Genomic DNA, 27,332 nt, shown 5'->3' with positions numbered 1-27,332 from the left:
CACTGTGTGGTGCCTTATATGTTATTTTTGTTGAGTCCGCCAAACTGTCTGAAATGTAAGTATTATACCGGCTTTAAATACCAGAAACATTGATAGGCCTGGAACTAGAATTTAGGCCTTAGTGTCCACAGTTTTGCATACAGCTCTATTTCTTTTTATTAACATGTGTACTTACAGACTCCATTGTAAAGACATGTATAAACATCCTCTGTGGAGCCTTGTATAAGACAACCTATTTTTAAGAGTCGAAGTGGAATTTTTCTTAATTAGTTTTTTCCTTTTAATAATTTAAATTCTCAAGTCCTCCATGAGCTATTTGTAGTAATTATAGGTCTAGAAAAGTTCTCTATTTGTCAGAGGGTCAGGGAAGGTAGATGTCACGCTCCTTCTTAAAGTAGTTTTATTTAATGCTACTTAATTTGTCTTATGTTATTGGATCAAATAATAGGGGTCTACCTAAGAAGAATTGACTCGTCATTGTTGTCTGAAGGGTAATACTGATATAAAGTTCCCCTTCATCTCCAGCAAGGACACAGACCCACCCTTTTTCTTTTTTTAATTTTTTGAGTTTATTTATTTATTTATTTTGAGAGGGGGGGTGAGGGCGAGAGGGAGAGAGAGAATCCCAAGCAGGCTTTGCACTGCCAGTGCAGAGTCTAATGTGGGGCTCGAACCCATGAGCCATGAAATCATGACCTGAGCTGAAATCAAGTGTTGGACTCTTAACTGATGGTGGCACCCAGGCGCCCCCAACACACCCTTTTTTCTAATCAGCTTGTGACCCAAGAAAGCACAGATTTATTATTTATTATTATTATTAAGACTGTTAAGGGTTTTTATGCTTTACAACATCAAGGGTCTTAACCATAGAGCTTTTGTGAAAAAATTGCTTTGTGTTATGGAATGCTTTATGAAAATAATGGAAGATTAGATGAACATGATTGTAACCTGAAGTGCCTGCCTCTCAATGTCACTTCCTGTTCCTGAAGAAAGGTCTTTTACTCTTTTCTGAGCCTTGCTGCCCTACTCCCCATCCCCATAAATCCTCTTTACTGAGGGCCATTTACGTTATTGTTGCTGTTGTGGTGTCAGTTTTTCCCAAACATGCTCTCCTCAAACAAGTGACTCATTTCTACAATGATGGCTTATTTCAGAATCTTTCACAATCTTTTGTTTGGTCCTGTGGGACCACATGTGCTGTCACAATCAAGGGTCGGATGATAGTTTCTGATAACATGTATCAACTAGAGTTAACAGTTGTTAACTGCAGCTGACAATTTCTTCACCTGAGGAGTGTTTCTGAATTGAATCCTGTAAACTGTTCTAATGATAGTAATGTCGTGTGTCTTACATTTGTGCCTCCGTCATTACTCACATACGATGGAGCGATAAACTCAAAAAAAATTTTTTTACATTATCAGATGGTCAGTATTACAAATAGCAATCCAGTACCAACCAATTATCTTTTTTTTGCCTGAGTGTTTTATATTTAAGAAGAGTGGTAAGGTTCTCTTCATTAAAATTGAGCTAATGCTACTTTTCTGTCTCCTATAGGCGAAATCAATTACTTAAATACAATTATAGATCTATCTTATGAGCACTGCAAGTAAGAGCGAGTACCTAATTCCCCATTCAGGGCATCAGCTTTGTAAGGTTTCATTCAGAATGAAAGGGTAGGCTTTATTGGAACAGCTGTGGGAAACTTAAGTAAACATCGAAGAATTCATAGTAAAATTCTTAAAAATATGTTATGCTATACCAGTGTGCGTGTGTGTGTGTGTGTGTGTGTGTTTGTGTGTGTATAGAATATATATTATATATAAATATTACATATAACATGTTACATATGTATAATATATATGTAACATATGTGTTTAACATAACATGTATAATATATAATACATATGTTATATATAATATATATTTATATATAATCTATACCTATGACAAATATAATATATATAATATGTAATATATATTATATAACATATAATTATAATGTTATATAATGTATAATATAATCAATATATAATTTATGTAATTAATATATAATATAATATATAGAATATAATATTATGTATATATTATGTATGTATATTATGTATAATGTATATATGTAAATATTGTATATTATATATATTACATACATATGTAAATATTATATATATATATATATACACACATATATATAAATGTGCAAGTGTGCTGTTGCTGTGAAATCACAGCGAAATGATGCAGTATGATAGGGAGTAGTGAGAGAGCTCTTTTGTCCACCCTCTTGTGACATATTTTGATTATTGCATATGTTTAAGATTTTGGTTTTATAGAATGTTTTAAAAAAACTCTTCATTATCTGTTAGTAACTGACATAGGTGTATTTGTTTTTTTCAGTTCGTGAATGATTCACAGGCTTGGTTGATTTATGCTTTATATGAAAAGAGCCATTTGGTTGAATGAGTTACTTACTCTTGTTATTCAGAATGGTTTCTGATGGTGGTTTTCAAATGGTGTTTTCCATTTTCCCCCTTGTGTGTAGCTGGCGTACATCGTGGCAACATTTGATTTATAGGTGTGCTGTCTGGTTTTGCCATGTTTTGTGTGCCTAAGATGTTTGGGGTACGTATCTCTTACCTATGTGAATGGGTAGTTTGGAGGAGGTGGCAGATGGCCTGTTGGGCCGTACTGTGAAGGTTGTGGAAGGCTACGGGCAGGCATCTCTTTTAATTGGGTAGGCAGTAGAATTCGAGTGCATTTCTCGAGTGTCTGATAGGTGTGCCTTGTAGGTTTCTTCAGACTCTGAGTCTCTGTGAATATAATGATTTTTAAATTTTTTGCAGAAGTGGCAGTGCATCAATTGACATTAGCGAATTTACTTTTGGTTTTATTAATTTAGGACTCACTCTGTCTCCTGTATTCCTAGTGGTCAAACTGATGCCTAAGCTTTGCTTCATGCCTTTAGTTGACAGAAAACACCCACCTAGCTAGATGCCATGCTAAGGTGACCAGGTAGGCAGGCACGAAGTGGTGTAAAAACCATGACATAACATTCATCTTAGGCCATAGTGAACATTTTGATCACTAAACAAATGAGACTCTTCTATATTTGAAAATACAAAGTGTGAAGATGTTTTACACGCATGTGAGCATTTTCCTTCATGTTCTGCTTTACAAATGGATTTCTATTATGGAAACAGGAAGGTAGTAGCTACGATGTCGAAAAATTTTAGTTCGCCTTCTTTGTTCAGTATTTAAGAAGGTGTCTTATGGGCCCCTTCTTCGGGTAGAGGCGTCGCCTGCACCTTTCGGTGATGCCTGGCACGGGATGGAAGCGGCCGAGTACCCCTAATCACCCCACCTGGAAGAGGCCTTCTCTACCTGGGGGACACCACTGCACAGGGCCCAGTCTAGCTTGTAGCCTTTGGTGGGGGCCAGTGGATTCCTTTTGTTTGTGCTTGCTTTCTCTCGGTGCTCCCCAGGAGCATGTCACAGGCCTGAAGCCATGTGGACAACACTGTCCTCTCTCATGGCTCCTCACAAGCCGGGGTTGCAGTGGTGCTGGCAGAAGAGGGTGTAGGCTTCTGACTCTGATCACACCTCCTTTCGCTGGCGGCGGTCACTTCAGTACATTCAGTCTGGTTGAAGTTCGGTTTTTGGGCCTGGAAGCCGTGCTGCTCTTAGTGGCGATGGTGATGGTGGCAGTGGAGGTGGTGATGGTGATAGAGGATGAGGGACCTTTGCCCACTGTTGGTGGGACCGTAACTAGGTGCAGCCACTAAGGGAAATAGAATGGAGGTTCCTGAGTAGATTAAAAATGGCACTATGATGCAGCACTTTAACTCTGGGTGTTTATCTGAAGAAGGCAAGATATGGAAATAACCTGAGTGTTTGTGATGAATGGATAAAGAAATTGTGGTAGAGATCTATCATGAAATATTACTCAGGCATTCAAAAGGATGAAGTCTTGCCATTTATGAAGACGTGGATGGACCTCGAGGGCATCATGCTAAGTGAACTAAGACAGAGAGAGAGACCATAGTGTATGATCTCTCTTATATGTAGAATCTTGAACAACAACAACAAAAGCTCATAAATGCACAGAACAGATTGGTCATTGCCAGAGGGAGAGGAGTGGGAGAAATGGGTGAATGGGGTATAAATTTATTCTACAATAAAATAAATAATGAGTACCTATGCAGTTCCAAGGCTTTTCTAAGTAAGTTACAGGTATTAACTTGTTTATTCTTGCTAGCAGCATTGTGACATTGGGACTCCAGTTATCCTGAATTTAAAGAAGAGGCAAAGAACGAATAAGGGATTTATTTGCTTAAAGTCACGACGATAGTAAAATACCAGACTGATGTCCCCAACCACAAGGACAGCCAGCTGCTAAGGTGACTTGGCCCCGTCTATAATGCGTACATTTATTATTGACTTCTGTCTTTCTAGTCCCACGAGGACACGCCTTAGGAGGCTACTGATGAGGAGTGTGGGCCCCAGTCTCCAACCGTCTTAAACTCAAGTTCTGGCTTGGTGGCGTGGTCGCCCTTTCACTGTGAGCTTGGGAAAGCTCGACACAGCAGCCCTGCATTCGTGCCTCCATTCCAGAATGTGCACTGACAGCCTACTGTGTGCCAGACACTGAGGTGTGAGGGATGTCGCACTGGGGACAAAATCCTTGTCTTCATGGAGTTTCGTTTCTAGTGAAAGAAACAGACAAACGGGTAAACGGAAGATACCATGACAATCGTAGGAGAGTGGTGAGTGTAATGGGGAAACTAAAGCAGGCTGTGGAGACGTAGAGGTTACAGAAGGGGGCTGTTTTGGACAGAGGAGTTTTGGGGGCAGCCTGTGAGGTCGTGCTCTTTGATCTGAACTATGAAGATGGAGAGTGAGCCACGCGGGTGTCTGGGGAAGAGCGTGTCAGATAGAGGCGGAGGCCCTAGATGGAAGGTGCATGGCATGAGCCTCAGGGAGGCCTGTGTGTGGGTCTACTGCTTTTGCTAACGCGTAAGTTATATAGTTTGTAGTGTGGGTGCAGGTGTGTGAAGCCTCTTGATTCTCTGTCAGAAACACCATGTTCTTCTGACCCTCATTGATCATGTAAATAGATGGCTTGACACTTCTAAAGGCCCTGCATTAGTTATTGCCGTATAACATATCCCTGCAAACATAGCCACTAAAAACAGCATTTGGTTATTACCTCACCACGTCAGAAAGGCAGGAGTCAGGGCCTCGTTTAGAGTCATCTGAAAGGCTGTGATCATAGTTGTGTCTATGAGGGCTGAGTTCTCTCAGAAGGCTTGACCGGGGAAGGGCCCCCTCCTGAATTCTCATAGTTGTTGAGAGCATTTGGTTCCTTACAGGCTGTTGGATTGAAGGCCTCAATTTCTTGCTGGCTGGCAGTTGGAGGCCACCCTCAGTTCCTTGCCATGTGGCCCCCTCCAAATACTGGTTTACAACATGGCAGCTTCCTTCTTCAGAGTTATCAAAGGAGAGAGTTTCCTTGTAAGACAGGTGTTATTAACACAAGTGACATCCTAACATCTTTGCCATATTATTGGTTAGAAGCAAGTTAGAGATCCAGCTTACCCTTAAGGGGAAAGGATTACAAGGGCATGAATACTGGGAGGCAGGGATTTTGGGGGCCACTGTACAGACCGTTAGCAAGAGGACCATACAAATAACTGGAGCCACCCATTGGGAATGCTTGATATAGTGTGCTTATCTCTATTTAACAAAACTCTTTGCTGTTCGGCGCCTGGCTGGCTCAGTAGAGCATGCGAGTCTTGATCCCAGGGCTGTAACTTTGAGCCCCATGTTCAGGGTGAGATTTCTTAAAAATAAGATCTTTTTTAAAAAGCTAAAAAAACCCACAAAAAACTATTGAGTGTTAAAATGCTATGGGTGTTTGATAATTAGTAAAAAGAAGCAAGGATTTTAGCTCTTCTAGGAGATAAGTTGTAACTAATTAGGAATTCCCACTGAACTTATTTTTCTATTTCTGTCTCCTACCAGCTGTTCTTCTGACTAGGGCGGAGACAGCACAGGTCAAATCTTGACCTCTTGATCAAATCTGAAATTGTTGATTCCTTCTTCCACCTTTAATCCTCTTTTCTTTACCTTCCCGGCAGCCCCTCCTGTGGTTTGTCTTCTTCCTTCACCTTTGTTCCTTGCCATTCTCCTCTTCTGGAACATTTTCTGTTTCGCTGTTGCAGCTTAACCTCTTTGTCTTCTCCATATCCCTTTTACATGCTCAGTAAGTGTGTGCTGACCATGTCCCCTAAAAGGCAGGATGCCAGGTTTGAATTTGACTTAGTAGGCAGAGGTTTTCAAGCTGGGTTCTGATGAGATGGCGGGGTTCTCAGGGGCTGTAGGTGACAAGGTAGGTAGGCAGATGTAGAACTGTCACTCGCTGCTGCTTGGCGAAGGACCTGTTACTAGTCTGAGACCAGATGCATACAGAAATAGAGAGTCCGTGCTGAGACACCTTTGATGGGGTTTTACGTTTGTTTTTCTGGTTTTGGTACTTCAGTTGGAAGTGATACTACTTTGTGTCATACCCTATGCCTTTATGACAGCTCTCATGGACTTTTAAAGTATGGCTTGATTCTTGCTGGCAGTACCTGTGACATGAACGCATATCCCTTAGTAACAGGCTGTATTTACAGGCTGTATTTGCTGTAAATACTTGAAAAACTGTTGCTGACAATTCAAGGCTAATTAATGAATTTTTGGATGGTCCCAGTTTATTGATAACCCAAGTTGATTATTAGTTGTGACTTAATGAAACTATTGCCAAATGGCACATATGGGCAGGCAGGCTACAGACAGCCCGCCTGTTCCTCTGCAGTCTCTGAGATTTCTTTGTTGGCTTTGTATCTCCTCTCCGTTCTGTTTTGTTTAGATCATTTTTGGAAGATTAGTACATCACATCACATTACGTTTTGGGGAGATGACTTTGTTTTCTACCCAGAGATCAACCTGAATTTGGTCCTGGAAGAGGTGTTCTCGATACATGTAATTAGATAATGTCCTCTTCCAACAGAATCCATATGCAAATAGATGTAGCATCCTTCAGTCTTACCTGCAGTCTTTCTCCTTCGATGTAGAAACCAGAGTTTTGAGCAAGAATTTTTCCAAATGGAAGCCGATCCCCTAGACCAGTGGACTCAACCTAGTCAGCTTGAGGAGGGAGACGTTGGCCTCCTTGAGTTCGTGTAAATAAAAATACAGGGAGGAGGGGAACCTGCTGAATGAATCCGGTCAATGTGACAAAGAGCTATTCCTGTAAGATATTTTGTCCTCTGACTTATAAAACTTCCTTTTTGTTTTTCTCTCTTGCTTCTTTTGTGAAACTTGCTATTTTCAGGTGTTTTGATGTTTGGGGGAAGTTATAAATGGAATTGTGTATTTCAGAGAAGGTCAGGCTTAGGAGTCATCACTCATCACATGCCTATCTCTCTTTTTTATTTTTAAACGGCACACGAGTGTCTGACTTGCACATGGTATTTCTTGCTTGGCAGGCTGGTGCCAGACTCAGTGTCTTTTGTTTTTAAGAGATAAATGTCTGGTGGTTTTTGTTTTGCCGTGAGACACATGTGAGTCATACGTATCATGAACCAAGTCCTTCCTCCAAACCTCTAATTGTTTTGGACAACTTACCTACACTTCATCATCTAGAAGCTAATTTATTAAAAATTCCAACTGTGTGTCCATTTATAAAAGTTCGGTTAGTCATCTACACTTTATCGTCGATATAATCATTTCTTGACCGAGGGAACTACCAACCCTGTTGGCACTAACTTTGTTTTTGTGCTTGCACGTTGATCGTAAACTTAGAAAAAGATTAAAAATGAAGATGTAGGCCTCAGTCTCTGTGACTTCCTTCCTTCTTGGTCATGGATAGCACCAAAAATCTAGATTTTACTAGTGTGTTTAATCCCGTGAATGACACTCTCTAATGCAGTTGTTAGTGTTTTGTTAGGAAAGCAAACAATACTATGATCAAAAAGAGACTGAAATGTTTTATATTACATTATTGAATAACTTGCTCAGCGTTATCAAAATGATCTTTATTTTCTCAGCGTATTATGACAGGTACTATGTGTGACAGTTAGAATGGATGGCAGAGCCGGACTGTCTGGGATTTATGTATTATCTCTACCATTTAAGTGGTTCTGTGATGTTTGAGATATTTGTCAAACAACTGGGTCTCTCCATGCCTTTGTTATGTCTTTGTAAAATAGGGAATAATAGTAGCACCTACTTCACAAGGTTGTTTTCAGGGTTAATTTAATTAATATATATAAAGTGTATATGTGAACAGTGCCTGGCATTGCCTACAGGTACATAGAAGTCTTAGCTATCATTGGTCACCTTTTTGATTGTCTAGTTTTACTAAGGTCTGTTAATAACAACAGACATGTATTTACCATATATTAAAAGTATGTACTAAGATTTAAGTGTTTTTAAAACTAAAAATTTCCAGTAGAAAGCTACTTTTTATCTATAACTCTTAAGAAAGAACAGTTGGATTGAAACACTCCATTATAGGGTTTGTTGCAAAGCAATGTTTTAAAACAAAAACAAACTTAAAAAAAAAAAAAAAAGTCTGTCCATGGAGTTGAATGGGAGACTCAGTGATGTGGTTCTGCCTTGTTTTTTTTTTTCAGCATTGTGTTCTTTTAACATTTCCTAAGTTCCTGATTGAAAAAATAAAGACAGGTGATTTTCAACAAAGTAGCTATGTCGTCTTTATATGCCTTATATCTAGAACTTAAGTTTTTTTTTTGACTGTGGACATACTTCCATATTATTGTTTTAAATAGTCTTTTTTTTTTTTTTTTAATTGGGAACATTTCCTTGAACATTCACATAGAGTATCAAAAGAAGTTTTTGTTTGTGGTTGGAAAAAAATGTCTTTAACCTGCCAACAGAACTTAAAATTGCATAAGAAAATGGGTGTTGATGCAGAGGAATGGTGTGTAGGCAGCAGATCTCTTGTTCTGTCTGAAAACAGTGATGAAATACAAACAACCAGTGTGGAACTGCTGTTGCTCTGTTTCAGTGTGGGAAAGACAACTTGAGAGGAGGAGAAAAACTGCTGTTTTAATGCTTTTATTATATTTTAGGCATGGGACTTTGTTGGCACGCATTACAGGGATCACAGAAAGCTGAGATCTATAAAAAGTACTATGGTGCCTGTTTCATTCTATTTATGTTGAACTTTAGCAGGAGTTTGGGATTCATTTTTGATCTTTAAGTGCTCCTGTGAACTCTTGAAATTATTTATAGAACTTTGCTTTTTTTTTTTTTTTGAAGCTTTTATGATGCCTTGTTGTCATTAGCCAGTGTTTTACTCTTTTGTTTTGGTTTTGGTTTTTATTGTAGCAAAATATACATAACATAAAATATACCGTTTTAACTATTTTTAAGTGTCACATTCAGTGGCATTAAGTACATTCCTATTTTTGTGCAGGGGTCACCTCCATCCACCTCTAGAACTTTTTTATGGTGCCATCCTGAAACAGTGTATCCATTAAACAATAACCCCCAGACCCCCCTGCTGTGGCAACCACTATTCACCTGTCTGTCTTTATGAACTTGACTATTCTAAGCACCTTATGTAAGTGGAATCATATAACATGTGTCCTTCTGGTTTATCATGTTTTATCAGAATTTCACTTTTTTTAAATGTTTATTTCTGAGACAGAGAGAGAGAGAGAGAGAGAGAATATAAGAGAGGGAAGGGCAGAGAGAGAGGGAGACACAGAACCTGAAGCAGGCTCCACATTCTGAGCTGTCAGCACAGAGCCCGACGTGGGGCTCGAACTCACGGACTGTGAGATCATGATCTGAGCTGAAGTCGGACACTCAACCGACTGAGCCACCCAGGCGCCCCCAGGATTTCGTTTTTTAAGGCTGAGTAACAGTCCTTTGTATCTGTGTACCACATTCTATTTATGTGTTCTCCCGTTGATGGGCAATTGGGTTGTTCTACCTTTGGCTATTGTGAATAATACTGCCATAAACATTAGTGTGCAAATATCTGTTTATGTCCCTGCTTTCATTTCTTTTATGTGTATATTGGAATTGGAATTGTTGGATTACATAGTAATCCTGTGTTTAATATTTTGAGGAACTGGCATACCGTTGTCTATGGTAGCCACACCATTTTATACTCCCACTGTCTGTAGAATCTTGTGGGGTGTGTGTGTGTGTATACAAGAGTCAGTCATAAGATTTCATCAAAAACTCAAGAGTGTAATCTTTGTATTTGGTCTTTAACAGATTCACTTCAATTCCTGCATACTTAATACAATGAGTAGTGTAGTATAGATATTAGTTATATTAGGTCTATCCACTTGTTTTCTCATTCCACTGAAACTTCTGTGGGTTGATGAAATGCAAGGAGTTATCCTTCAAGTTTAGTTACATGTGTTAACACCAAATAGGTAGCCATCATTAGGTAGAGTCTTGTGTTCAAGCGTCTTGATAAACAGTCTTCGTTCTCAGGCTCAGAAGATCGAGATGTCAAAACACAAAAAGTAGCCTTCAATTCTGAACTGAGTATGGTAGCAGATTGGCATTAATAATTTTGGTGTCTTATCTGTACAGAAGAGATTTGGCTTGTAGGCCAACAGACTCTACTGTGTGCCTTTCAGTACTTGGAGAGACTATTTTCAGTGTGAATATGATAATGGATTTCTTTATGTAAATAGATGTTTAAAATAGGTTTCTGGTCTATTTTAAAATGGATTATTATCAATCAACGACATTATCATAACTTGAATTTTTTTCATCTAACTTTAGAATGATGACTAGCAAAAATATTGTAGAAATATGACTCATTTTCACTTCCTTCAAATAAATAAAATAAACCCAGTGACAGAAGTCCAATATTATGTTTTGTCCTAGATCCCCATAACACTTTAAAATTATATGAAGTTGAGCACGATAATATGAGCTACTATTCAAGATTCTCTTCATTCTATTTTATTTCTTAAGGCAGAGGATTTGTGTCATAAAGGAGTTTTCTTCCTTCCTTCCTTCCTTCCTTCCTTCCTTCCTTCCTTCCTTCCTTCCTTCCTTCCTTCCCTCCTTCCCTCCCTCCTTCCCTCCTTCCCTCCTTCCCTCCTTTTTAAAATATGGAACACTTCACAAATTTGTGTGTCATCTGTGGGCAGGGGACATGTTAATCTTCTCTGTATCGTTCCAATTTTAGTATATGTGCTACTGAAGTGAGTGCAAGGATTTTTTTTTTAAAAATGAATTTTAGAGTCCTGTATTTTGGGACCAAATTTAAAAATCCAAAACTGGGGCAACTGGATGGCTCAGTCGGTTAAGTATCTGACTCTTGACTTTGGCTCAGGTCATGGTCTCATAGTTCGTGAGTTTGGGCCCCCACATCGGGCTCTGCTCTGACAATGCAGAGCCTGCTTGGGATTCTGTCTCTTTCAATCAGTCAATCATTCTCTCTCTCTCTCTCTCTCTTTCTCTCTCTCTCTCTGCCCCTCCCCCCTTTCAAAATAAATAAATAAACATTAAAAAATCCAAAACAAACCAAAGAAAATTGCATATAACTCTAACATAGTAAGACTGCAATAAAAGAAGTTGCCCCTCCCAAATGGAGTGATGCTCTGACACCCCACCTCTTCTCTCATCTCCTTTCATTCATGATCACTTTGTGGGTATGACTGGGGCAAATCTCAGCACTGTCTTTGGGCAGGAGAAGAGGTTGAGAACAACCAGTACTGAAGTATTAGATTACATTTTAGAAAACCTGGTTTTTGCTTCTTCAAGTCAATTAGCTGAATCATTCGGTCTCCATTTCTTACTCATTTTTTTTTTTTTAATTAAAAAAATTTTTAAAGTTTGTTTTAAAAGAGAGAGCAAGCAGGGGAGGGGCCAGAGAGAGGGGGAGGGAGAAAGAATCCAAAACAGGCTCTGCACTGTCATCACAGAGTCCGATGCGGGGTTTGATCCCACAAACCGGGAGATCATGACCTGAGCTGAGATCAAGAGTTGGACGCTTAGCTGACTGAGCCACCCAGGTGCCCCTCCATTTCTTGTTTGTAAAATGTTAGGCTTGAACTAGAAGGATGTACTTTTTGAGGGGGTGTGGTGTGTGTGTATGATTCTGGAGTCTTACTTAGCAGCACTCAAACTTCAGAAACCCAGGAAATTCCTCCAACAGTCTCATAGAGTTTCTATAATGTCCTAACCCTAGAATTCTCTTCTAGTTTGAAGGAAAGGACTGTCCATCTTGTGAACCTCAAAATCTCCCAGCACAAGGCATTTCTCACAGTTGGCACCTGGAGAGAATGCAAATGCATAGAAAATTATTCAAATTAAGGAAGGTACAAATTGTCATGGCAACAAACACTATTTAATTGGTTCTTGGAAGCTCTTAATGGGTTCGGTGGCCCTATTCGTTATGTGGATCCATACATTTTGACTGTAGATCGTAGAAATCCTAATGATAATGAGATATAGTGACTTGTAGAACTCAAAGTTAGGAGATACACCTTAATCCAGTGGTGTTGTCTGCATTTTTTTGTGATTTCTTTGACTCTATCTTCCTTTGGCTTTAGCCTTAGGGTCAAATGGTCTTTAGTTCATAATCTGTAAAAGGAAGGGGTAATATTTTAAGAGACTATTTCCCCCAAACTCTCAGTGCATTTCATTGAATTTTATCCTTGTACAAGTATGAACTAATTCTTGGTTCCTTGAGAAAGCCGTGCACCAATTGGCTTAGGTCTGAGTTCCTGGGCTAACCGTTTATGAGAGGAGGAAAGGAATTACTTCCCTTTGATTAATCATGCCCTAGAATACTCTAGAATTGAAGACACAGTGAGTTCATCTTGACCTGCGAAAGGAGGATGACAGGAGGGAGGGGTCCATTCTTGAACAAAACCAGTATTCTTTTAGGACGTGGAATGGGACCAAGTCCAGGGCGGGGTATACCAGCGTGTCCTGTCGTTCACCCTTTCCACTCCCAAATAGCCGTATACATTTTTCCTCTTACGCGTGTTCTTAATGAAAATTTGCCCTTAGATGAAACGCTCTCACTGCCTCCCCAAAAAAGGACTTTTCCAGGTCTCATCTAGTTCCAACAGCAGGATCTTTAGTGATGTATTGTCTTCTTTCTCAAATCTGAGGGAGCATCTCATGGTCTTGCCCCCTATGGCTAAAGAATAACATGTCTATCCATGGTGCTCAAGCCAGACCAGGGAGATTGCAGTAGACGTTCCCATGTTTAAAGGAGGATACTGGAAAAGTACACACAAGGATCAGTGATCACTCTTTCCTAGTCCAGGAGAGTTGAGTGCCCCTGTACTGGGAGAAGGTTAATTTCTTAGTGATTTTTATCTCTGAGAGTGTCTCCTTTTCCCTGGTCTCCCATGGCCTCTCAGGGGTGGCCTTTGAGAAGGACTGAACGACCATTGGAAACTGCAGCTGCACTAACTCTCTCACCTCTTGTGGGGAATTGGGAGGGAGGGACCTCAGGTTGCCTCAAATCTGTGGTTCTCAGTGTGGTCGGGACCAGCCACATAGCAAATTATGGGCTGTCACCCCAGACCTAATGACTCAGAACAGGGGCTCCAGTGGTATGTCCTTCAACACTACCTCCCAAAGCATCAAGTGCGCTTTCTAGTTTAAGAGCCATTGACTTAGACGTTTAGCGTTTTTTTTGTGGTTTCTTTGGCAAATCAACTCCCTTAAGACTAAGTGGGCTACTAGTTGGTTTATGGTCAGTTCCATTTGCAGTAATCATAGTAGCAGAGACCCTGCCTGGTCATTGCCTCTGAGCCTGTCAGAGCCTGCTCCTGCCCTGTCTTGGCCTCTGCTTGTTCCCTGTCTTTGTGCTGCACCTTAATTGCACTTTCACAAGGAAGTGTATTGTCATCTTTGTTAGGCACGGGTATGCCTGTTAGAGGGAGGTGCTTGGGAAAGGACCCTTGTGGGGTAGGTCAGGTGTCTTCCAGGCTCCATTCCGCTCTCCTGGGAAATTTCTAACTTCACAGCCTCTGTTTTCGCAAGCTTTAGCTCTGTTTCCACTAGCATGGCTTTTTGGTTGGTTGGTTGGTTGGTTGGTTGGTTGGTTGGTTGGTTGGTTTGTGTCTGAACCGTACTGGAGTCCACATTACTGAACTTTGAGCTTTTTTGGGTTATAGAGGTGGAGAGGGCCTCTCATATCAAAGATCTGTTTCTCCCCTCCTTGCTTTCAGCCTAAGCTTATCTTTATCTAGGCTACAGGAAGCAGGCAACACATTTCTTCCGTCTTAATTTTTGTACCATTTACGTTTCTTTTTCTTGAAGCAGCCATAATAAATACTTGGAGCAGATCGTGAGATTTAAGGTATTGGCTCTTCGGTTAAGAGTGCTGATGTTAAACTCTATCAGAGTTAGAAACTGGTGCCACCAACAGATGGGAAGCAGATAAGGAAAAGCAAGTCCTTTCTCTCCTGTCTAGCCTTTCCATCTCCCGCTTGTGACCCATGGCCTCATGGGGTCAAGCTGGCAAAACATGGAATCCATGGAATAGAACTCAGCAATAAAGAACAATGCACTGTTGATACACTCTACAGTATGGATGAAAGCGGTCAGACATAAAGGAGTGTACACCTTATGAGTCTATTTATATAAAATGCTACAAAACTAGTTTATCATGAATACTAATGGTGAGAGAAAGATGGGGTTCTGGCTCCTGGGCTGGAGAGGTGACAGACTGGATGGAAAAAAACCGAACGGATACAAGAAACCTTCGGGGTTGATAATTTCACAGATACATTCGTTTATCAACTGTCATCAAGGTGTACATTTTATTTTTCAGGGAGAGAGAGCACGTGTGCGTGCAGGGGAGGGGCAGAGAGAGAGGGAGACAGGGGCTCCAAAGCGGACTCTGTGCTGACAGCAATGAACCCAATGCAGGGCTCAAACTCCGGATCCGTGAGATCATGACCTGAGCCCAAGTCGGAAGCTCAACCAACTGAGCCACCCGGTGCTGCAAAGTGCATCTTGTAAATATGTGCAGTGTACTGTATGTCAGTTTTATCTCAGTAAAGCTAGTCAGATTACTAATACATTTCTCCATTACAATAATGCAGATGAAGCAAACAGTCTCTCCCTCCAAAATAAAACAAACCAAAACAACCCCTCGAATCTTTGTTACTGTAAGTAAAAAAGAGGTGGGTGCCTACACTCTTCCTGGCCCTTAATTAGTCTGCGTCCTGTAAATTCTTCCAACTTGTGGCTTCTTCTCTGAAAACCAGAGCCCCTACCACCTGTCTCAGGGATACCTCCCAAGGAGTCTGTGCACATCAAAAATGAGGTGAGAGTGTGTTATGTGAGTTAACACCATTCCTCCTCACAAGATCCCTCCTCCTGAGCATTGAAAAGATCCTTCAGGAGCTTCGATTTGGCCTCCTTTTCCTTCTATATAGATGCAAGGAGAAAGAGTATATGTCCCACAGATACGCTATACCTGCATTTTTTGGTAGTGAGTTAGTTGGGTAACTGTGTCATTAATTTGAAGCTGTCTTCAAGAAATGGCAATGGGAAAAGATACGTCTTGAAGCAAATCAGGCTGATGATGTGTGACAAAGGCTGTTTGATTTTCTGAGTTTCAGTTATTCTGTAACCACAAATGTAATAGATTGGTATATTATAAAAATATTTTCTCAAAAAAACCCCACAAAAAACAAAAAAAAAACAAACAAACAAAGGCCGGGGCGCCTGGGTTGCTCAGTCAGTTAAGCGTCTGGATTTCAGCTCAGGTCATGATATGATGGTTCATGGCACTGAGCCCTGAGTTGGATTCTGCACTGACAATGGGACGCCTGCTTGGGATTCTCTCTCCCTCTCTCTGCCTCTCCCCTGCTTGCACACACATGCTCTCTCTCCTCTCTCTCTCTCAAAATAAATAAATAAACTTGGAAAAAAATAAAAGCATCAAGAGGTAATCATATCTAGAAACTCACCTTTACACTACAGCTATCCTGTGGCAAGTTGAATGAGACAAGAAAGAGATAATCTTATTCCTGGCGTAAATACTCCGCTGGAGTGTGCATCTGGTGACTAGTGACTGCGCAGGGTTTATGGCTGTTTCATGTTAACATTTTTGTAGCTGACAAGTGACTTTTTTTTTTTTTTTTTTTTTTTTACAAATAAGGGAAAAAGAAAGTGGTTGAGTTTTTCCAGCAATGAAAGGATCCAAAAATGTCAATAGAATTTCTTTGAGAATTGACCGTGTGTCATAGATGTTTTAGTTGCTTTTACTGATATCTTTCTTTTGTAGTGATGAAATCTAGATGACTTAGGATTCACCTTTGGTCATGGATATCAGGAGATACCAGCGGAAGCACTGTGCGTTAGCCTGGCAGTTTGAGTCTATCTTGAAGCAGCATGGTCGGGGGCGTCTTTGTTTCAAATCCTAGTCTCACCTCTCATTAGCCTTTAATAAATTACTTAGTCACATTCTGTCTCAATTTCTTTATCTGTAAAAGAAGGGCAGTAACAACGCAGACCTCATGAGGTTGATTAAAAGGGCTCTAATATATGTAAAGTGCTTAAAATAGTGCCTTCCACGCAGTAAGCATTGTGTAACTATTGGCTTACTATTTATTACTATGCCAGCAAGAGTGTTTTATTTTTAGGACTCCATACTCGGAAAGATTTTTTTTTTTTTTAATACGGTGTATACAAATTGAGCATTTAAACATGAATGTTTGTCAGAATGGAAATAGAGTTTTTGGGGAAAATACAGTAAGGCTTTTAACACTTGTTAGCAGGTTTGTCTTCACAAGAGTTAAAGCAATTTTCACTCCTATCCGCAATCAGTAAGCCTCCCTAGAAGTGGTATTATTAAGCCAAATTAGAATGTCTTTCTCTAAAAAAAAATCTTAAAATGAACCTGTTTTCCTGATTTAATCTAGGGGGAAAAAGTAAAATAGGATAGGAGGTATTTGGGAATATAAGGAAGAATTATCCTATGCAATCTACTGAAAAACAGGAAGAAAAACCATTTAAGGGTAGGCAAGGGATCTACTCTGGGAAACGCCAATAAACAGCTTTCCTGTTAACTTGTTTCATACCGTTTGGGAGCTGTGGGCATTCAGGCACCTGGCTTGATCTATAATATTTGGATAAACCGTTGTACGTATTGCATCGGTTGATTCTTTTTTAAAAAAGGAAACATTCCATACCTTGGTGTTTGCCTGTATATCGAGGTTTACTGGGGAGACAGAGGTGTCCTACGACTTACTTTGGCCTCCTTCGGAGGGCAGCTTCCTTAGGGTTATGACCCGCCTCTTGGGAAGAAAGTTCTCAACTGGTATATTATTCATCTTGAAACTATTATTCTTTACTGTCCCTGTTCCAGTTCTTACATTTACGTTATTCCCTCCATCTGAGGTGTAAAATCCCTTTTGTGTCCTAATGTTTCTGAGAAACAGCATAATAGTTCTTTAAAAAGGATTAAATTCTATACTTAATAGTGGTAGCTTTTATCTCTCCCTCCTCTTGCCCCAATAAAGAAAAAAAGGAGCTGTCACTGAATTGAGAGGGAATCCTACAGTCTTTCAAGGAAATACGGTGTAATATGTATGAAGGAGAATTGCACCAAAATATTGTGCAAGAGGCCTGAGTGGGAGACGCTTTCCTCCCACGGAGGTTTGGGTGGGACAGTTAGCTGTCCTTTTAGGACCTGCTAGTTCCCTCATTTTGTCTCCAGTAACTGATTTTTGTTGTGATCCTGCCTTAGTTTATACCCTCTAAAAGCTAGAGATGGACAATTGAATTTTACTTAATTTAGTGCTAACTAGAATTGAAATATTCAAATTTGGAGAATTTGTTGAAATTGGTGGGTAATTGCATAAATGCTTAGGCATTACTTTTCCATTTTGGCTTAAAACACCTCCTCTCTCTTCATTACATAATTACACCATTATTTGACCCAAACAATTTTAAGTTATTTTCCCACACAGATTAGACAATTATCTGACTTTAGCTTTCTAGTTTCAACACAGTGGAAATAAAAGATTTTTTTTTCTTATCCCAGGATGTTTTGACCCATGTTAGAACAATACCTCTTCTCCTAGGCGCCAAAATGTGGTACCTGTTATAAGTTATAGAATTAACTTCAGCTAGTGTTTCCTGTGAGATTTCACCCTGGCAGACGTCAGCCTCCAGAGCCACTGAGGAAGCAAAAACAATAAACTCTCCTTGCTGATATTCCTTTATTTTTTAATATATTCTGAGGTCTGTTATTCAGGGCTTGTTGTGGTTGTTGTTGATACATTCATTGCGAAGCCTTCAGGAGGTTAACCCCGAGGTAAGTCTTGGCTACAGATCACTTCCCATATATTGTCCTTCAGAATATTTGGAAGTGAACAGTGTGCCTGGGTGGCTGAGTTGGTTAACCATCCGATTCTCGACTTTGGCTCAGGTCATGATTTCACAGTTCGTGGACCTGAGCCCCAGGTTGGGCTCCACGCTGACAGCATGGAGCCTGCTTGGGATCCTCTGTCTCAACCCCTCCCCTGCTCGTGCTCTAAATAAATAAACTTAAGAATAATAAACGTAATAAAAAATTATTTGGAAGTGAGGCTTTAGCGTTCCTTAGTTTAATAGCAGTTAAATGTTAACTGTTAAGCCACAGGAAGTAAATAAAATGTTGTTTCTGATATCATTATGTAAATTTGCCTTCAGCTTTGTTATACGATAATCATGCTACTTTTTACACGTACAGATTCCTTGGTTCCGTGCTTGCATGTTCTGATTCAGTATGTTTGGTAAGGAGGCCGGGTATTTGTACCGAAAAGTCAAAAACCCAAACTAAAAACCAAAAACAACCAACGAAAAAAACACCCTCCAAGATGTTGAGAACATTTAATGGTGGAAATGGGGAAACTGTGTGTGTGTGTGCATGCGCCTGTGCACTCACACATGCTTGCTTGTATGTTTGTGCTTTTTATACATCCACTTGGCTATATATATATATTTAAGTTTACTTCGTTATTTTGGGAGAGAGAGTGTGCATGCGAGAGAGGAAGGGGGAGAGAGAGAGAGAGAGAAGGAGAGAGACAGAGAGAGAGAAGGGGGGGGAGGGAGGAGGGGAGGGAGAATCCCAAGCAGGCTCCATGCTGTCAAGTTCAGAGCCCGATGCAGGGCTTGAACTCATGACCAAGAGATCAAGACCAGAGCCCAAATCTAGATTAGAATGCTTAGCCGACTGAGCCACTCAGGTGCCCTGAAAGAATAAGTCATATATATTTGTTATTTACAAATACACATGCCTTGATGTGATCACATATGGCTATTCAGGATTAATACACACAGTGGGTAAATAAAGTCTACTATGGTAGGAGATACATAATTGCCTTCAGGGGCCCTATTTTGTTTTTAGTTTGGCTATTCATAAGTTAATTCATGTCTGTAGTAGAGTCACGTTGTACCTGTCTTCCAGGTCAGCCTGGAAGACCTTTAATGGTCAGCCAGCTATTTTTGCTTTGCTAACAAGTATAATTTGGTGACTGTAAGTATCTTTGGTGCTGTCTTTGAATGGTGCAGATACTAGCTCAGCATTAATCTTTTGTACTGGTTTCATTGTTGTATAAAACTAAAAATAGCATTGTAGGTGGGATAGAGGAAACATTTTGGGAAACTGTGTGCTTTATGGTTGACAGAATGTCATCATCTTCCACCATGCTATTTTGGTAAACTCATTAAGAAAACAGTTGTTGCTAGTAGGGGTGTGGGACTTTGTCTCCCAGGGAGTGAACCACTAGCTACAAATAGAACATACTGAAAATCCAACTGGAATTATTACTGTTACTATATTTCTATATGTATCAGTTGGTGTGTCATCTGACTCAGGATAATATTCAGTGAAGCCTTTTTTTTTCCTTGCTATTTTTTATCTGTACGTCTTCAGTTGTAAAGATTATTATAGAAATGTAAGGAAACTTAGATAGATGACATAGAATGATCTGCAGCAGTGTTTTTTGTAGACCAGCTTGGATTTTTACTGGTTGCTGGAGAAATGAGAGATAGGAGGAAAATCTAGTGAACTTTTCCTGAAGGTAAATGTGTGATCCTTCATCATGACACTCCTACTATGTTAGTGTCAAGATAGACTACTTTTAATTAAAATAATTACAGTACAGAGTGGTTTAATTTTTTTTTTTTTAATGTCTTGTCTCCATACTCTTTTCCAGAGTGGCTGCACCAGCTTGCATTCCCACCAACAATGCAAAAGAGATCCTCTTTCTCCCCATCCTCAACAACATCTGTTGTTGCCTGAGTTGTTAATGTTACCCGTTCTTATAGGTGTGAGGTAATATCTCATTGTGGTTTTGATTTGTATTTCCCTGATGATGAGTGATGTTGAGCATTTTTTCACATGTCGTTTGACCATCTGGATGTCTTCTTTGGAGAGGTGTCTATTCATGTCTTCTGCCCATTTCTTTACTGGTTTATTTGTTTTTTGGGTGTTGAGTTTGATAAGTTCTTTACAGATTTGGATACTAACCCTTTATCTGATATGTCGTTTGCAAATATCTTCTCCCATTCTGTTGATTGCCTTTTAGTTTTGCTGATTGCTTGCTTCGCTGTGCAGAAGCTTTTTATTGTGATGAGGTCCCAGTAGTTCATTTTCGCTTTTGTTTCCCTTGCCTCCAGAGACATGTTGAGTAAGCAGGTGCTGCTGCCAAGGTCAAAGAGGTTTTTGCCTGCTTTCTCCTTGAGGATTTTGATGGCTTCCTGTCTTATGTTTAGGTCTTTCATCCATTTTGAGTTTATTTTTGTGTATGGTGAAAGCAAGTGATCCAGGTTCATTCTTGAATTAGATTAGTTGGCCATACGTTTGTGGGTCCATCTTTGGGTTCTCTATTCTGTTCCATTGATCTGAGTGTCTGTTCTTGTGCCAGTACCATACTGTCTTGATGATTACAGCTTTGTAGTATAGCTTGAAGTCTGCGATTGTGATGCCTCCTGCTTTGGTTTTCTTTTTCAAGATCGCTTTGGCTATTTGGGGTCTTTTCTGGTTCCATACAAATTTTAGGATTATTTGTTCTAGCTCTGTGAAGAATGCTGCTATTATTTTGATAGGGATTGCACTGAATATGTAGATTGCTTTGGGTAGTATTGACATTTTAACAATATTTGTTCTTCCTATCCAGGAGCATGGAATCTTTTTCCATTTTTTTGTGTCTTCTTCAGTTTCTTTCATCAGCTTTCTTTAGTTTTCAGTGTATAGATTTTTCACCTCTTTGGTGAGATTTATTCCTAGGTATTTTATGTTTTTTTTGTGCAACTGTAAATGGGATCGATTTCTTGATTTCTCTGATTTCTGTGTGTTGATTTTATATCCTGAAATTTTGCTGAATTCATGAATCAGTACTAGCAGTTTTTTGGTGGAATCTTTTGGGTTTTCCATATAGAGTATCGTGTCATCTGCAAAGAGTGAAAGTTTGACCTCTTCCTGGCCGATTTGGATGCCTTTTATTTCTTTGTGTTGTCTGACTGCAGAGGCTAAGACTTCAATATTGTGTTGAATAACAGTGGCAGGAATGGACATCCCTGTCGTGTTCCTGACCTTAGGGGGAAAGCTCTCAGTTTTTCCCCATTGAGGATGATATTAGCATAGGGTCATTCATATATGGCTTTTATGATCTCGAGGTATGCTCCTTCTGTCCCTACTTTCTTGAGGGTTTTTATCAAGAAAGGATGCTGTATTTTGTCACATGCTTTCTCTGCATCTATTGAGAGGATCATATGGTTCTTGTCCTTTCTTTTATTGATGTGATGAATCACGTTAATTGTTTTGCAGATATTGAACCAGCCCTGAATCCCAGGTATAAATCCCACTTGGTCGTGGTGAATAATCTTTTTAATGTATTGTTGGGTCCAGTTGGCTAATATCTTGTTGAGGATTTTTGCATCCATGTTCATCAGGGAAATTGGTCTATTTTTCTCCTTTTTAATGGGGTCTCTGTCTGGTTTTGGAATCAAGGTAATGCTGGCTTCATAGAAAGAGTTTAGAGGTTTTCCTTCCATTTCTATTTTCTAGAACACCTTCAAGAGAATAGGTGTTAACTCTTCCTTAAATGTTTGGTAGAATTCCCCTGGAAAGCCATCTTGGCTCTGGACTCTTGTTTTTTGGGAGATTTTTGATTACTAATTTGATTTCTTTATTGTTTTTGGGTCTGTTCAGATTTTCTGTTTCTTCCTATTTGTTTTGGTAGTGTGTATGTTTCTATGAATTTTTCCATTTCTTCCAGATTGCCCATTTTATTGGTGTATAATTGCTCCTAATATTCTATTGTTGTTTTTATTTCTGCTGTGTTGGTTGTGATCTCTCCTCTTTGATTCTTGATTTTATTTATCTGGGTCCTTTGCTTTTTCTTTTTGATCAAACTGGCTGGTGGGTTATCAATTTTGTTAATTCTTTCAAAGAACCAGCTTCTGGTTTCATTGATCTGTTCTATTTTTTTTTTTTTTTTTTGGTTTCGATAGCATTGATTTCTTCTGTAATCTTTTATTTCCTGTCTTCTGCTGGTTTTGGGTTTCATTTGCCATTATTTTTCCAGTTCCTTAAGGTGTAAGGTTAGGTTGTGTATCTGAGATCGTTCTTCCTTCTTTAGGAAGGCCTGGATTGCTATCTAATTTACTCTTATGACTGCCTTTGCTGTGTCCCAGAGGTTTTGGGTTGTGGTGCTATCATTTTCATTGAGTTCCATACACTTTATAATTTCTTCTTTAACTGCTGGGTTAGCCCATTCATTCTTTATAGTAGGATGTTCTTCAGTCTCCAAGTACTTGTTACCTATCCAAACTTTTTCTTGTGGTTGATTTCGAGTTTCATAGTGTTGTGGTCTGAAAATATGCATGGTATGATCTCAATCTTTTTGTGCTTACTTAGGGCTGATTTGTGTCCCAGTATGTGATCTATTCTGAAGAATGTTCCATGTGCACTGGCGAAGAATGTATATTCTGGATGAAATGTTCTGAATATATCTGTTAAGTCCATCTGGTCCAGTGTGTCATTCAAAGCCATTGTTTCCTTGTTGATTTTTTGATTAGATGATCTGTCCATTGCTGTGAGTGGGGTGTTGAAGTATCCTGCTATTATGGTATTACTATCGATGAGTTTCTTTATGTTTGTGATTAACTGATTTATATATTTGGGTGCTGCCACATCTGGTGCATAAATGTTTACAATTGTTAGGTCTTCTTGATGGATAGACCCCTTAATTATGATAGAATGCCCTTCTGAATCTCTTGATACGGTCTTTATTTTAAAGTCTAGATTGTCTGATATAAGTATGGCTACTCCGGCTTTGTTTTGTTGACCATTAGCATGATAGATGGTTCTGCATCCCCTTATTTTCAATCTGAAGGTGTCTTTAGGTCTAAAGTGGGTCTCTTATAAACAGCATATAGATGGATCTTGTTTTCATATCCATTCTGTTACCCTGTGTGTTTTGATTGGAGCATTGAGTCCATTGACATTTAACATGAGTACTGAAAGATATGAGTTTATTGCCGTTATGATGCTTGTAGAGTTGGAGTTTCTGGGGTGTTCTCTGGTGCTTTCTAATCTTTGTTGCTTTTGGTATTTATATATATATTTTCATCTTTTCTCCCTTCAGAGAGTCCCCCTTAAAATTTCTTGCAGGACTGGTTTAGTGGTCACACACTCCTTTAATTTTTGTTTGTCTGGGAAACTTTTTATCTCTCTTTCTATTTTGAATGACAGCCTTGCTGGATAAAGAATTCTTGGCTGCATATTTTTCTGATTCAGCACATTGAATATATCCTGCCACTCCTTTCTGGCCTGCCAAGTTTCTGTGGGTAGGTCTGCTACAAACCTGATCTGTCTTCCCTTGTATTTTAGGGACCTTTTTTCCCTTGCTGCTTTCATGATTCTCTCCTTGCCTGAGTATTTTGTGAATTTGACTATGATATGCCTTGTTGATGGTTGGTTTTTGTTCAATCTAATGGGGGTCCTCTCGCCCAGTTGGGCAGGGCTCAGTGTAACAGTTCTGTTCTCCACTAGATGGCACTGCTAGCCTACTGGGATGGATTGTTGTGGCGCTTGTAGGTGCGTATGCACATGCGCGGGAGCGGTGAAAATGGCGCCACCCAGCTACCCAGTCTCTAGTATTGGAACTCTGTTCTTCCCATCAACAATTGTGCACCCGACCTTTGTCTTCAGCTTTCCTCCACTCTCCGCTTTTTCACTGTCTGTGACCAGGCCCCAGGCAGTACTTCTCTCCCAAGTTTTGTCTCAGATGCGGCTTTTTTCCCTGGCCCCTTACTTCTGGGGGACTGCGGCTTTGACCCGTTCCGCCCCTCTGCAGGAGGGTCTCACTGAGCAATGGTCGAATGTCGGCTGCACCCAGGAACGCTTGCAGGACCCTGCTGCTGCCGGTGCCCCGAGACTGTGGCCAGGTGCCAGCCCACCCCAGAAAAAGTTTGTGAGACAGTGTAGCAGCAGCTTTTCAGGGATTGTGGAAAATCACAACACACATCTGGCACCAGGCTTCATCCTTCACGACCTTGTTCCAGCACCAGCGAATGTGGCCATTTTTCTGGGATCTGCTGGGGCCAGGTGGCCTCAACAGTCTCTACCAAATGTCCTTCCAGCAGTGGAACTGCTTTTCCCCGTGTGCCCCGAGAACGTTCGGATCCCTCTCTGTTCCTGGGGATTTGCCCTTCCCACCAGAGCACCACCAGGTATCAAGCTCTGGAGTTGCAGACTCTACGCTCCCCTTGTTTACAGTCTTAATGGAATTGAAACCCCCTCCTTTCTCCCTTTTTATTTTAGTGCCTGTGGCTGTTTCCAATTTTCCACTTTCTCTCCAGCTGCTTTTGGGGAGGGGTGCTTTTCCCATATCTCTCCCCTCCCCCGTCTCTGTTCTCTCTCTGCCCGCAAAAGCACCTCTCTGCCCTCCGTGGCTTCTCTGTCCCCAAGTTCACCTCTTTGCACCGTGTACATGCTGAATTGTGTGGTTCAGGTTGTGCAGATTGTTGTGTTAATCCTCTAATCATTTTTTTAGGTGTGCAGGATGGTTTAGTGTTGGTCTGGCTATATTTCATGGACGTGAGACACACAAAAAACTTCCATGCTGTTCCCAAGTGTGTGCATTTAAAATTTGACACCTCAGGGTCTGGGAACTGCAGATGGAAAATGTATAGACAGGTGCATTGAAAATGGATGGTTTGATGAATATTCTGGCTCTTTGATTTCTTTTACTGGCTAGTAATATTTGGCGTGGTGTACACATTGTATTGTGTTTATATCCTGTGTGTGGTCCCTGGGCCTAGAGTGCTTAGGCCTGGAGGTTCCGTTTCCTGTTCCCAGCTGCCTGACCTTGAAGACGAATGAGCTGGCTGATCCTTTGGCTTGGCGGGATCCATATTATCTCCTTGGGACTTCTCCATTCCTGACTTCCCTTTCCCTGCCTCATTGTGTATTGTGCTGGATTTCTTTCCCGGAAGATCCAGTTGTAAATGCCAGCTCACCTTTTTGCTTAGCCCTGCTTTTGGCTCTGTAACCAGGTATTGGCTTGACAGCTGGTCTGGTTTATTATGAAATCACAATAGCTTTGAGTATCGACACTCTAATTGTATACAACGCACTGTGTGAGATGTTACGACATTCAGTAAAATGAGTAAAGTATATACCTGTTCCTTAAGTAAATTCTAAACCACATAATCATGTATATGTTTTTCTTCCTTTTTTATGTTGTGGTAAAATACACATAATGTAAATTTCACCATCTTAAGTAGCTTTTAAGTGTACAGGTGACTGGAATTAAATGCATTGACATTTTTGTGCATCCATCCCCACATCCATCCCCATAACACTTTCCATCTTGTAAAACTGAAACTCTGTACCCCTTAAACACTAACTCCACATTCTTCCCTTCCCACAACCTCTGGCAGCCATATTAGTGGACTCCATACATCATTTGTCTTTTTGTGACTGGCTTATTTCATTTAGTATATAATGTCGTCAGAATTCATCAGTAGTGTAGCATATTGCAAAAATTTTCTTTCTTTCTATGGGAGAATAATATTCCAGTGTGTTTTCCTTATCTGTCCATTTTTCCATGGACACTTGGGTTGATCCCAAATTTAGCTATTGTAGGTAATGTTGCTGCTATGAATATGGGTGTATAAATATCTCTGAGACCTGCTTTCAGTTCTTTGGGTTATATACCTAAAAGTAGAAATGCCGGGGAATTCTTTTTTAATTTTTTGAGGAACTGCCATATTATTTTCCACGGTGGCTGCGCCATTTTCCATTCCCAGCAACTGTACACAGGGCCCCAGTTTCTCTGTGTATTTGCCAACATTTACTATTAGTAGTGGCCTTCCTAATGGATTGTCACCGTTGTAATGGGTGTGACATGGTATTTTATTGTAGTTTTGATTTTCATTTCTCTCATGATTAGTCATGTTGGGTATCTTTTCATGTGCTTATTGGACACTTGTCTATCTTTGGAGAAGTGTTGCAGTTCTCTGCCCATTTTTGAATTGGGTTGTTGGTTTTGTTGAGTTTTAGAATTTCTCTGTATATTCTACCCATCTCTTACCAAATATATGATTCGCAGTTACTTTTTTCTGATTCTGTGGGTTGTGTTTTTACTCTGTTGATAGTAAGTGTCTTTTGGAGAAAAAAAAAATTTTTTACCTTTTCTTACAGTCCCAATTTATCTGTGTTTTCTTTTGTTTCCTGTGCCTTTGGTGTCATATCCAGGAAATCATTGCCAAATCCAAGGTCATGAAGCTTCTGTTGTACGTTTTCTTCTAAAAGTTTTATTGTTTTTGGTCTCACATTTAGCACCTTTTGATCCAATATTGAGTTAAATTTTTTATATGGTGTTAGGAAAGGGCCCAAGTTCATTATTTCTCATGTGTATATACAGTTTTCCTAGCACGATTTGTTGAAACAATAGTCTGTATCTCATTGAATGGCCTAGGCACACTTGAGAAAAATCATTTGACTGTTTATGTGTGGGTTTATTTCTGGATTCTCTATTTTATTCCATTGGTCTGTATGTCTGTGTTACACCAACACCATACTGTTTTGATAACTATAGCTCTGAACTCAGTTGTGAAATCAGTAGTGTGAACTCTTTAGTTTTATTCTTTTTCAAGTTTGTTTTGGCTGTTTGGGGTCCCTTGAGATTCCGTTTGAAATTTAGGATTTTTTTTTTTATTTGTGCAAAAAACCTCATTGGGATTTTGATAAGGATTGCATTGACTCTATATATCACTTTGGGTAGTATTGACGTTTTAACAACAATCATCCAATCTGT

At 39.9% G+C, this 27,332-nt stretch overlaps 1 protein-coding gene and 1 non-coding gene across 6 annotated transcripts in view; one reads left to right on the top strand and one right to left on the bottom strand.

The window, feature by feature from the left end:
- CDKAL1 (CDK5 regulatory subunit associated protein 1 like 1) overlaps positions 1–27,332 on the top strand; it is a 714,482-nt gene that overhangs the window by 266,615 nt on the left and 420,535 nt on the right. The window lies entirely within an intron of this gene.
- Positions 11,142–11,248, bottom strand: LOC115515077. Its single transcript, XR_003969143.1, has one exon. It is a non-coding gene; the product is annotated as a U6 spliceosomal RNA (small nuclear RNA).

Source organism: Lynx canadensis, chromosome B2 (assembly GCF_007474595.2).
Source record: "Lynx canadensis isolate LIC74 chromosome B2, mLynCan4.pri.v2, whole genome shotgun sequence".
NCBI lineage: Eukaryota > Metazoa > Chordata > Mammalia > Carnivora > Felidae > Lynx > Lynx canadensis.
Note: the sequence above shows the minus strand (reverse complement) of the source record. Positions and strands in the feature narration are given on the sequence as shown.